This window comes from Arachis ipaensis, chromosome B04 (assembly GCF_000816755.2).
Source record: "Arachis ipaensis cultivar K30076 chromosome B04, Araip1.1, whole genome shotgun sequence".
In the NCBI taxonomy this organism is placed as follows: domain Eukaryota; kingdom Viridiplantae; phylum Streptophyta; class Magnoliopsida; order Fabales; family Fabaceae; genus Arachis; species Arachis ipaensis.
Window position 1 is genome coordinate 7,750,897 of NC_029788.2, and position 13,440 is coordinate 7,764,336.

The window sequence follows — 13,440 nt, forward strand, 5'->3', positions numbered from 1 at the left end:
TACCTAGTGTTTTATACTTTTATCAATATTTATTTATTCTATATTTAATTATAATTATTATATATGCCTTAGGATTAGGAGAAGGAACCAGTCGAAATTTGTGGGCTCCAAGAAAGTCTCCACATGTTCCTTTGAGCTACTCACCGAGACACCGAGTGTTTTGCAATAATAACAGAATGTGATGCACACTTCTTCCAAATCTGGTGTAAACACGGTTCAATCTATCATCATCCATTCATCAACAAATTACAAATGAAATGTGATTTTTGGCTGCAGTTCATACCCATACCCATATATAATTGGTGCCTTTTTCTTCATTCTTCCAGGTTTCGATCGCCTTTAATTTTTCTTATCCAGATCAGTTTCTTATTAATTTAACTATCAAGTGTTTTATACTAATATATTTAGTTGAGTAATACTAGAGAGATCGTAATCAAAAATTATTTTTATTTAATTTAATATTTATAATTTTATGTATATAATATTTATAATTACATATTTATTATATTTGATATATATATATATTCTAGTACTAATTAATAAATGCAAACAAAAACTAAAAAAAGAAGAGTTATGACTACTTATGGTTCTTAAATTATGACTCTCAAACTAATATTTTTGTTCATCAGTTAAGTAGTACTATTACATAAGCAGAAATTACTTCATACCTACCTGTTATGTGGGTAACGTGAGATAAGTGGATTGGGTTTGAAGGCTAGATCCAAACGTTAGAAGAAGATAGTCTTCGACTTGCTTTACATCTGGGAGACGCCGCCCGAACTGTAAGCGTTTGGCAGAATGGGGGGTGGTACCTGCAAAGACACTCCGATGTCTAAGTTAACAAGGGGGTAAGCAGGTTCAGAGAATATTGGAACTTAACTTTACCTGAGTGTGTCAGTGTATTTATAGGTGATGATCCAATAACCACTGTTGGACTAGCTCCACTTCTGAAGGTGGTAACCGTCCATTTATCTTAGGGTTGTTGAGATATCTTCTCTAGAAGTGGATGAAAGATTTTAGGAGGCAGTTACTTATTTGAATAAGTGTTATATGTCAGCTTATGTTGAACCTGACCTCTTTGAGAGGAGCTTATGTCGAACCCGACCTCTTTGAAGAGGTCGGGTAGGGGGTAAAGGCCAACCTTTGGATTGGTCCTTTTTGGCTTACTTGGGCCTGGATCATAATATTGGATCAGGGCATGAACAGTGCCCCTACTCGAGTCCGATCTCTTAGCTATGAGTTGGATTCGAGTATTAGTTGAACTCGGGTTCTTTCAAGTCGGAAAACGACGTGATTTTTGTTAACGAGGTGATTTTTGTTAGCAACTGACGTGATTTTTAATTTCTCAATCATCGTGTCTAATCAAACGTCGCGTCCGTTTGGGATTTTGCATTTACACGTGGGGGCAGTTACATTGGTAACGGCGCGTTTCTTTAATGACTGCGTCGTTTTACCGTTATGCTCCTGGTCTGTTATAAATACTTTTCTCTCTTCTTTCTTTGTTTTCTTTCGTCTTCTCTTCGAAGTTTCTTTCTTGCTCTTTCACTTTTTTGCTCCAAAAATCCCTTTGACCTTTCGTTCATGGGTACTTCAGGTCGGCTACCGGAACCCCCTCCTTTTTTCAAAGAAGGTTAGTTCTCCTTGCTTCCCTCCATCGTTCGTGTAGTGCTTTCTTTTTATTTCTGCTTGGTGCACTTGTGTGTTTGACGGGGGTTTTATGCCTTTATTGTTTCTTTATTTGCAGTGCGAAGCTTTAGAATTTTTGTATGTTTATTTTACAAAAATCGCTTCTTTTGTCGCTTGGTGATTATTTTCTTTATTTGTTTTTGGAAGAAACTGTCTTGTCTTTGGAGTTCCTGTTTTTTTATGATTTTATTTTTTCTTGTAGGTTTTATTACTTTTATATACACTTCCTTATTGCTGAAAAAATATCTTCTCGTATCCCTGAGACCCTTTTGAGATGGGTAGACAATTCTGTACTTATTGAGAAACCTCTAGTGGATACTGACTTCATAACCGAGCTTCGTACCCATCATAGGATTTGTAGTTTTGAGGCTGACGAGCTTAAGTATGAATTAGTGGCCCCGGATCCTAAGGACCGGGTTTGCTGTGGGAGGATTGTTGATTCTGGTTCTCATTTTTTCTTCATCTATTACTGCCTTTTCACCCGTTTGAGGGTTTTTCTTCCTTTTTCTGATTTTGAAATGGAAGTTTTGTCCCACTGCCAAGTTGCTCCTACTCAACTTCACCCCAATTCCTGGAGTTTCCTGAAGATTTACTAACTTGTCAACCAAGAGCTTGACTTTTCGACTTCTTTAAAAATCTTTTTCTATCTCTTCCACCTTACCCGACCTTTTAGTAAGCAGAACACACAGCAATGGGTATCTTTTCGAGTTATCTAGGGTCGGAAGGTATTTTTCATTTTTGACGAGTCCTTTCATGACTTCAAAAACTTTTTCTTCAAGGTCCGAGCTGTAGAGGGCCATCATCATTTTTTCCTAAACGAGAATAACGAGCCCCGATTTCCTCTGTACTGGTCGGAGGCCTCCCCCATAGATAAATATGGCCTAGATGACTTGAATGAGGTAGAGGAGGCCGTTGTTGAATTTTTTCGAGAGGCCTGGGGGAGAGATCCAATCTGGATACTAAGAAATTTCTCATTGGCCCTCCGAGTTTCGTCCAAATCGAGCTAGGTAGATTTTTTTTTTTTGGTTTATTTTGTCGCCATTTGTGATATCTTCCGACTAGCATTTATCTGGCTTGTATACTAATTATTTTTGGTCTTCCTTCCAGAAATGGTGAAGAGTGAATCGAGTGCTGCTTATCAAAAGGTACAAGAGGCGAAGAAGAAGGCCCGCACCCGAACTGATGCTGCAAAGGTCGGAGCTTCTGGCACTCCTCCTCTCCGAGATTCGGGTTTGGGGACCTCCTCCTCTCGTCCTATTCTGGTAAACCATATTCATACTTCTTCTCTTCCTCCTCCTGCTCCTGCCCCACCCGTTCAGCCCTCCACCGAGCCTGAAAAGAAGAAGCGGAAGACCTCGAAGACTGGTTCTTCCACTGCTGGGGAGGCCAACTTTGATGGTCCGAAGTTTGCAAGGAAGCACATCCTTCCTTTTAGACAAATTTTCATGGATGATGCTTCCTTGCGAAACCATCTTCAAATTCTTGCACGGGGAAAATTCGGACGGCTGGGGTCTGTACTGCCCTTCTTGACATACTCGACAAAACTCCTTTGAGTTATTTTCAAAGATCCATAGAAGACCTTCAGGGGAGAATTGTCCTGTATCAGGAAGAGGAGAATAGGCTGCAGGAGGAGAATTCCTGACTGAAGGAGGAGCTCGCTCGGTTCCAGGATAGGGGAAAAAAGCTTATGGCTCAATGTGCACTGGCTGAGGGGTTGAAGGAGAAGGCGGAGCAATATTATGTTAGGCTTTTTTCTGAGAATATTGATCTGCAGAAGCAACTAGAGTTGAATCGGGAGGCTTATCAGGACTTGGATGATTCTATTGTTGAGAGCTCGGAGGAGGCTTTTAGGGTGTTCAAGGAACAAGTCGGAGTTATCGCTCCTGACTTGGACCTTTCACCTCTCCATCCCGATAAGGTCGTTATTGATGGGGCAATTGTCTCTCCTCCTCGTCCTGAAACCGATTCTGAGCTGAAGACTCGTGGGCAGCGTATTGTTTAGTCTCCTCCTCGTGAGGTGGAGCAACAGGAAGGATTCTTGCCGAGCTTTTCTGAAGCTCCGACTTCTGCTGCCGAAGAGACCCCTCAGACCCTTCCGACTCCTGCAGCAGACCCGATTTCCACTCCTGCCAATGATTCCAATCCTCTTCTCGGTTTCCAATGATTTCCAGTTACTAGGGCCCGGCTTGTGGGCCCTTTTCAAACAATTTATTTTTATATGTTTATTTTTTGTGGTGGTTTCTGACACTTGTCCCTTAATACGGACATTAACAAAATTTATTTGTTTTCGCTGGTCCTTTTTTGAATAAGGACCTTTTAACAAAATATTTTGATTATGTATGTTTGCGGGCGTTTTTTGATGTTTGGAAAAAATAATTTTTGTTGCCTGATTTTGTATAAGGCTTTTTGCGAAAAAACCCTTTGTTGTTTTGATCTTCCCGGTTTATGAAAAAAGTTTTTCGTCATATGAATTGTTCTAAGTTAGAACTTTCCAAAAACTTTTTGTAGGAAAATTTTGAGAAAACCTTTTCTTCTATTTTTGAGGAATTTTCGTATCTCTTTTTGTGTTCCATTATTTTGACTTTACATATTCAATTTTACTTATCAAATTCTTTTCATAACTTAGGTCATTTTTGCAAGGCATTTTGTTTTTTCTCGGGCTTTCCGACTTTATGAGTCGTTAGCGATATTATTTCTGAGTTATCATGATCGTCTTTTATAACATCTTTACACCGATTTGTACCTCGTCGTTTTATCTCGTCGACCACTCAGGTCGGTCAAGGGATTTTCACGCTTTTTCAAACTTAAATCGGTGCGTTTCATAGAATAATATTACTAATGGAATTATGAAGAGATAAAATAAATGTTTATTAATTGATGGAGATAACTTTTTATAAAAGTTGTTGTTAGCTACTAAGGGATTTAAAACTTTTAACCCTTAGTCCCCACTTTGATGCCTCGTTAAAACCCCCCTTCAGGAAAACCCTTTTTTGGAAAAAAACCATGAAGTCGGGAAAAAGAGTACATCAGGGAGCGGAGTTCACTTCTAGCTATAATACCTCCTCATGTTGGAGGCATGACACGATCTAGGGAGATCGGCACCACTCAAGTCGGATACTTTGTAATATCCCTTTCCAAGGACTTCACTTATCTTATATGGCCCTTTCTAGTTTGCGGCGAGCTTTCCTTCACCTGACTTGTTTACACCAATGTTATTACGAATCAAAATCAAGTCGTCTAAAGCAAAGTTTCTACGAATGATTTTCTTGTTGTATCTACTCGTCATCCTTTGCTTGAGCGTTGCTTCCCTTATCCGGGTTTGTTCTCGGACTTCACGGAGTAGTTCGAGCTCTTCTTTATGTGCTTGAAGGTTGCCGACTTCATCATAGAACCTTACCCTTGGACTTTGCAAGTCGGAAGGGTGTTTCTCCAGTGGCAGACTGAGGTGTAGTCCGGTACGCCCATAACACTTGAGGGAGCTCCTCGGCCCAAGCCCCCTTTGCATCTTGAAGCCTTTTCTTCAATCCAACTAGTATGACTTTATTGGCTGCCTCGGCTTGTCCATTTGCTTGTGGGTGTTCAACCGAGGTGAACTGGTGCTTGATCTTTATACTGGCTACCAAGTTTCTGAATATAGAGTCGGTGAACTAGGTACCATTATCCGTGGTGATGGAATGGAGAATTCCATACCTGGTAATGATATTCTTGTAGAGGAACTTCTGACTTCTCTGAGCCGTGATGGTGGCCAAGGGCTCTGCTTCGATCCACTTCGTGAAGTAATCTACTCCCACTATGAGGTATTTTACTTGTCCAGCCGCTTGGGAAAAAGGTCCAAGTAGGTCCAGCCCCCATTTTGCAAAAGGCCATGGAGAAGTTATGCTGATAAGCTCTTCGGGGGGAGCGACATGAAAGTTAGCATGAACTTGGCATGGCTGGCATTTCTTCACGAAGTCTGTGGCATCCTTCTGCAAGGTCGGCTAGTAGAACCCGGCTCGGATAACTTTCCCGGCTAAAGACCTTGCTCCGAGATGGTTTCTGCAGATACCATTGTGCAACTCTTCTAAAACTTCTATCGTCCTTGAGGTCGGGACGCACTTCAACAATGGTGTAGATATTCCTCTTCTATAGAGGATATTTTTCACCAAGGTGTAACTTTGTGCCTCCCTTCGAATTTTCTTGGCCTCTTTTTCTTCCTTGGGTAAGATGTTGAACTTTATGTATTCAATTAATGGGGTCATCCACCCGAGGTCCAAGCCAGATACCTCTAGGACATCTTGTTTAGCCTATGTTTTCGTGACAGAGGGCTCTTGGAGAGTTTCCTGGATCAGACTTCTGTTATTTTTTCCTGGTTTGGTACTTGCTAATTTGGAGAGAGCGTCTGCTCTGCTGTTAAGATCTCGAGTTATGTGTCTGACTTCGGTCTCTGAGAATCGCCTAAGGTACTCCAAAACCAAGTACCTTTTCATATTTGGGTCTTTAGCCTGATACTCTCCATTGATTTGAGAAGTCACCACTTGAGAGTCACTGAAGACCACTACTTTGGTTGCACCGACTTCTTCTACTAACTTCAACCCGGCAATCAAGGCTTCATATTCAACCTGATTGTTAGAGGCCGGGAATTCAAATTTCAGGGAGACTTCTATTTGGGTCCCCTCTTGGTTGACCAGTATTATGCCTGCACCGCTTCTGATTTTATTGGAAGAGCCATCCACGCACAACTTCCAAGTTGTGGAGGCTTCCTCTTGATCTCCCGCGTATTCTGCCATGAAGTCGATCAGGCACTGGACTTTAATCGCTGTCCGAGTTTCATACTTTAGGTCGAAATCGGATAGTTCTATAGCCCATTGAACCATTCTATCCGCAATATTTGTTTTTAGAAGAATATACTTCATGGGCTGGTTCGTTCGAACTTTATTGTATGAGCTTGAAAATAAGGCCACAACTTTCGAGATGCCACTATTAAGGCATACACAAACTTCTCGAGTTTTTAGTACCTTAACTCAGGGCCTTGCAGAACTTTACTGGTGAAGTATACAGGATGCCGTCCGACCTCATCCTCCCGTATTAGTGCTGATGCCACAGCCTTTTTGGCTACAGACAAATACAAGACGAGTTCTTCCCTGATTTAGTACAGAAAAAAGTGGTAGGGATCTCAATGCTGATCCTGCCAAAAACCTAGAGAGAGCTGCGAGTCGGCCATTCAGCTGCTAGACTTCCCTTAAGTAGGTTGGGCTCTTCATTTCCAAGACTGCTCTATACTTATTGGGGTTAGCTACAACCCCCCTTTGTGTTAGCATCATAAATCCTAGAAATTTACCGGCCTCTACTGCAAAGGTGCACTTTGCGGGATTTAATCTCATCCCGTGCACCCTATGGTGCTGAAGACTTGTGAGAGGTCGGTCAGGAGGTTGGCTTCATCCTTAGTTTTTACTAACATGTCATCCATGTATACCTCCATTAAATTCCCAAGGTGAGGTACAAACACCTTGTTCATCAGCCTCTGGTATGTGGCTCCTGCATTTTTTAACCTGAAGGACATGACTACATAGCAGTAATTCGCTCTAGGCATGATGAAGGATGTCTTCTCTTGATCCGGTCTATACATCGGGATTTGATTATATCTCGAGTATGCATCCATAAACGACAAGTATTGATATCTCGAGTTGGAATCTACTAGGGTATCAATATTTGGAAGAGGATATGGGTCCTTTGGACACGCCTTATTTAGATTGGTGTAGTCGACGCACATCCTCCATTTGTCATTCTGCTTCTTGACTAGCGCCACGTTTGCCAGCCAGGACGGATACTTGACTTCTCTAATAAAGCCGGCCTCTAAGAGGGCTTGTATTTGTTCTTTGACCACTTGAGCCCGTTCAGGACCGAGCTTCCGTCTTCTCTATTGGACAGGTCGGGACCCTGGATATACTGACAATTTATGTGTCATGAGCTCGGTATCTATCCCAGGCATGTCGGAGGCTTTCCAAGCGAAGAGGTCGAAATTTTTTTGTAGGAGCCTTGTTAGCTTCTGCTTCAAATCTCCTATTAAAATGACTCTTATATTAGTATTTTTATATGAAAGAAGTTTGAAACAATTTGGGAGTCCAAAATCCGAGTTATGGCTCACCAAAGTTCGGCCAAAAATTAGATTTTCACAAAAATGCTCTAACCTCTATTTTCATCAACTCATCATTCAAAACCAACTTTTTATGCTCATAATCAACACCAAGATATACCATATCATAGCTCCAAAATCTATCACACCCTTACCTCAACCTTCTCAATCAAGTCAACCTTCCCCATCCCAATCAACATACACTTAGCTCATTATATATATCATTATAAACATCACACTTCAACTTCAACAATCAACCTTCACAATTCAATTCACTTTCTTCTCTCAATAATTCAACATCAAACATTCAACAATACACATATCTATCTTTATATCATAACTAATCACTCAAATGCCCATTTTTCCTTCAAATTCAAATAATTCGTCATCATACATCAATTCTCAACTTATCAACATTCGTATTCACAATTATCCATAATAAATCATCACAATTTATCAATTTTTATTAATGCCACTATCATTAGCATAAACATACATTCCAACCTATCCTATGGTCATCTAGCCTATATTTTTACGAGATATTACATATTAAATATGAGAAACCAAAACCATACCTTGGCCGATTTCTCTCTAATGCCCAAAGCTCTAAAAATGTACTCCAAACAGAATTTCCAGTAACAATAATCCAACCTCAAGCTTTTAACATCACAAACTCCATCAACATGCTTCAAATGACCCACAACTCAATCTAATACCAATTAAACATCACTCAATTAATATGGGTTTCACTATATCAAAGATTTTCACAAGGATTAGAGTTGTCTCACCTTACCAACGCGAAATTGGAGCAAGACCCAGCAATATCTCAAGATTAATTTCCTCCTAAACATCAAGATTTAACGAAATCTCAACACTAAGGCTCAAGAATTTTCGAAATTATAGGAGGAGCAGCTGGGTGATAAAATGTGACTTACCGACTAAATTGTTCGGTGGATTTTGTAGAACTTGTCGTGGTAGTATGGTCGTAAACAGTGCGGCGATCGGATCTCCGAATTGAAAGTTATGACAATTTGAAACCCTGCGTGTCTCTCTCTCCTTCACTGGCAGCCAACATAGCCGACGGACTCCTCCTTCCCGTTGCGCGTCCGTCGTTCCCCGCGCGTCTCTCTCTCCCTCCCTGGAAGCCAACCTGGGCATCGGTTTCAACCACAGCGGGAAAGAAGGTCAGCTCCATGCTCCCCCTTGACGCACTGCTTGGCTCACCATCCACCATAACCACGCGACGCTCACCCGCTCACTGGAGATACTTGTTGCAGGACCCCTTCTTGCATTCGTCGTGGGTTGGCACAGCAGACACCATCACCAGCGTCGCACTCTGTCCACTTGCTACTTCAATAGGTTAGTTGATGGCCAGGGTTTTAATTTTCAAAAGGGTGTTCATGAAATGTATTTAGTTGAGTGAATGGATTTTGCCTCTCCTGTACACAAAACAACCATTCACGTAACACTTAAAATAACCATCCAACTTTCTAGAGAACTGAACATCCCACTTATTTACACTTAAACCGAATCCAATAAAATAACTATCCAATTATTCATTAAAACAACCATCTGCACCAACAACAACTATCCGATTTTATAGGAAACTAAACCTCTATATCCAAAATAAAACTTTAATTCATTACCTGCTTGAATTGTTACCCAGTACAGCGCACTTGCCATCTGAAAGAATAGAATCATCAATGATTAATGAGGATAGTACAGTAAAAATTTATTCACCTATAGTAAACTCCATCCACGATTACGTGAGGGGAATACAGGGGTTGTTATTCACGATGAGACTACAATGGTGTCGGCAGGTGGCTGTGGCGGCGACGGCACGGCTGATGGCGGGTGCAGCAGAAAGGGGGAGGCACGGGGCGGCTGCGGAGGGATCCGTCACAATTACAGAAGAACAGCGGGGGGAGGGGGTTGCAACGGCGCAGGTGAAGCTGCGGCAGCGAGAGGAAAACCGGAGATTATTGGGAGGTTGTGATGAGATTAGGAGTAATTATACGTAGTATGAATAGGTTTAATTGCTAATCCTAATTTTTCAAATTTTAAAATATGAAATTAAATAATTAATTAACAATCTGATTTTTAATTATATTTTTACCTTCCTTTTTTAATCTGTTGTTCAGATTGTCATTGTTTGATGAAAATAGATAGAAGAATCGACTTAAGTCATTTTTAAAGTTTTTAGATATAATTTAGATCAATTAAAAATTAAAAAATTAAATTAAATCATAATCAAAATTCAAAAATCATTTTGAGTATTACCTCAATAAGCTTAATAATAGTATTTTTTGTCACAATAACTCGTAACCTCTAAAATCAATAAATAATATAAAACGTGATGCTAACATATATAAAGATCAGAAAAAGGTGATATATATATATATAGTTAGCTCGTAAACAGAGGCGGAGCCACATATAACAAAAGGGGGCAATGGCCCCTCCCAAACTTCAATTTTTTTTTATAAATTGTGTACAAATTTTATTTTAGTTTCCCTTCAAAATTTTATTTTACTCTTTTTCTATTATAAGATTAATTTTTTGCCCCTCTCTCAATTTCAACCTAACTTCGTCCCTACTCCTAAACCAAAAAAAAAAAAAATCAATTAAACTGAGAAGATTAATAAAGTAAAAAAATAAAGAATTAATTATGATTAAGTTTGTGATTTTCATATGTAAGGATAATTAAACTCCTCACTTTTTTAATTAACCCATCTTCATTTATTTTGGAGAAGCTAGTTTGATCCATAGACAAATAATGCTACATTTTTCTTATTTGATAATTATGTTTAGCAATATCCTTTTTTTTTAAAAGTGAATAAAATAAGTTTTTGTATACATAACTAGCCTATTATATTATCAAGAAAAAAAGAGAATATTGGAAAACATTTTGGTTGTACCAACCTTTTGTGGATCATCTCGTGTACTAATTTGTTGTTTCTTTTAACAGCTATAATCAATTATTATGTGAATCATTGTTTCTGAATTATTTAAAGATGTGTGTGCATCCATAAATAGATATATTTCTATTGTCCATACTCCATATATAAAGGAAAACTTATCTTGTTAATCTACTAAAATGAAAAGGTACACAATACACATGCACAAATTTAATTTGTTGTTTGAATAAAGAGTTAGAGATACACAAATCTTAACATATATAATCATGTCTGTTTATTCAAAATAAATGGATACAAGCAACTACTCTGATTTTAGCAATTAATAACCAAATTCATCACCATCACATTTGCACCGTACTCCACTACTTTTCTCAAAGTTTGATAATCGGTGCAGTACGATTTAAAAGAAATTCTATTTTTAAAATTTTAGTGTAATTCATTTGTAATAAGCTACTGAAATTAACAGCAGCATTCATATTCAGTGGCACATTAATCACAAACTTATACTCATTCATGGAGTAGTTTTTGCACTTCAACACCTTCTTATAAAAAATCACAAATAAATAATGAATAACATTTTTAGCATAATCTACTTCATATATGGTGTAATTTATTAGTTTTGTTTATATAATTTAATTAAAGTTAATTTTTCATTGATAAAATTAATTAATTATAAGTGGCAAGACTGAGATTGAGATAGATAGTTAAAGATGGTGGTGTTGTTTAGAAAGACGAGAGTAGAATTTTTTTTTTCAAGAAGAATAATTTGGAGAAAAGAGGAGTTTGGTTATTAATATTTTAAAAAGATTTAATTATTTTGTTGGTTTTTATAGTTTGGCGAAATTTTTAATTAAATTTTTATACTTTTTTTTCTTTTAATTTGGTCCTTGTACCAATTTTTTTTAATTAGGTCTCTTTTGACAGTAATTGATTTAATTGTATAGGAACCTAACTAAAAAAAAATTGGTACATAGACCCAAATAAAAAGAAAAAAAAATATAGGGATCTAATTAAAAAAAATTGGTGTAAAGACTCAATTAAAAGGGAAAAAAATATAGGGACCTAATTAAAAATTTTGCAAAACTATAGGGACCAACAGAATAATTAAACCTAAAATTATATAATCATCTATTTTAAATAATAATTTAGTTATAAAATATTCCTATTATGATTAAGATATCATCCAATAAAAAATTGATATGTCATAGAGAATAAATTATATGTTATTTTAGAAAGAATTAAGTAGAATTCACCTTATTTAAATGGTTAACTAAATATATAAATCAAATAATCATATGATTTTTTTATGTTATTAATGCATTTATTTTAATAGTACTTGGATCAATACGTATTATAAATATTTGTGATATGAAGGATTTAACTAGTATTTAAAAACGAAGATATTTGGTAACCAAAACAAATTAACTAAAACAACTACAATTTGTCTTATTTAATATTCATTAATTTTAGCAACAATTAATAAAAGATAAATAATAAATTCGATAAAAAAAATTGAATAAGTTTTTTTTATTCAATTTTTAAATTATGATATGAAATATGAACCAGATTGAAGAATTTTTTTTTATTGTATCAAAAAATTAGATAAAACATAAAATAACTCTTTGTGTTTAATTTCCATCGATTATTTTTATTTTCAATTTGAATGTATTTTTTTTATTCCCTTTGACTTCTTGTCCTTTTTTTTTCTTTATCATGGATATTATGTAAATTATATAGCTAAATGTATATACAGAATTGTGAAAGTTTTGAATTAAGAGAAGTGTAGGGGTATATTATTGTAAACTATGGTAGGGTTCGCCCCAGATGCAATTGCAAGATAGGGGAGGAATATGAGTAGTATTCCTTAGCCAAAATATAACACGCTTCTTCTGCCTTTATTTGATTGTGTTATTTTTTAGGGTAAAGTACTAAATTGGTCCCTAGGTTTGGGCGTAATTCTGTTTTGCTCCTTAAGGTTTAAAGTGTTCTATTTGAATCCAAAAAAGTTTCATTTAGCATTAATTTAGTCTCACAGTGAGGTCAAAATTAAATAATTAACAAAATATCCTACATAACAACAGTACAAGAACAAAATCGATAATTTGGAGAACAAGTACAAGCTCCAGAGGCATAAAATCAACTATTGATACATCAATACATTTATTTATTATTTTTTTATAATATAAATAAAATATTTTCTATAAAACTAAAGAAAATGATAAATAAATGTATTGATGCATCAATGGTTGATTTTGTGCCTCTAGAGCTTGTACTTGTTCTCCAAATTATTGATTTTGTTCTTGAACTGTTGTTATGTAGGACATTTTGTTAATTATTTAATTTTGACCTCACTGTGGGACTAAATTGATGCTAAATGAAACTTTTTTGGATTCAAATAGAACACTTTAAACCTTAAGGACTAAAACAGAATTACGCCCAAACGGACCAATTCAGTACTTTACCCTATTTTTTATTTGGTTTAGGGTTGAATCAAGATTTGTCTTTTCTTCTTAAAATCCAAATAATAAGCATATCATGTGTACCAAAAAGAGGCATCTTAATTATTTTTCTTTATCTACTAGTAGCACCTGTGTTTTTATTATTTGGCATGTATGTTGGCAAGTCAAAATTCCATGTCATTATATTATAAGAATTTGGATCGACTAAATTTTGAATTTAATTTTAGAGGATAAATATAATTTATTATCATTTATTTTATAGGTGGAA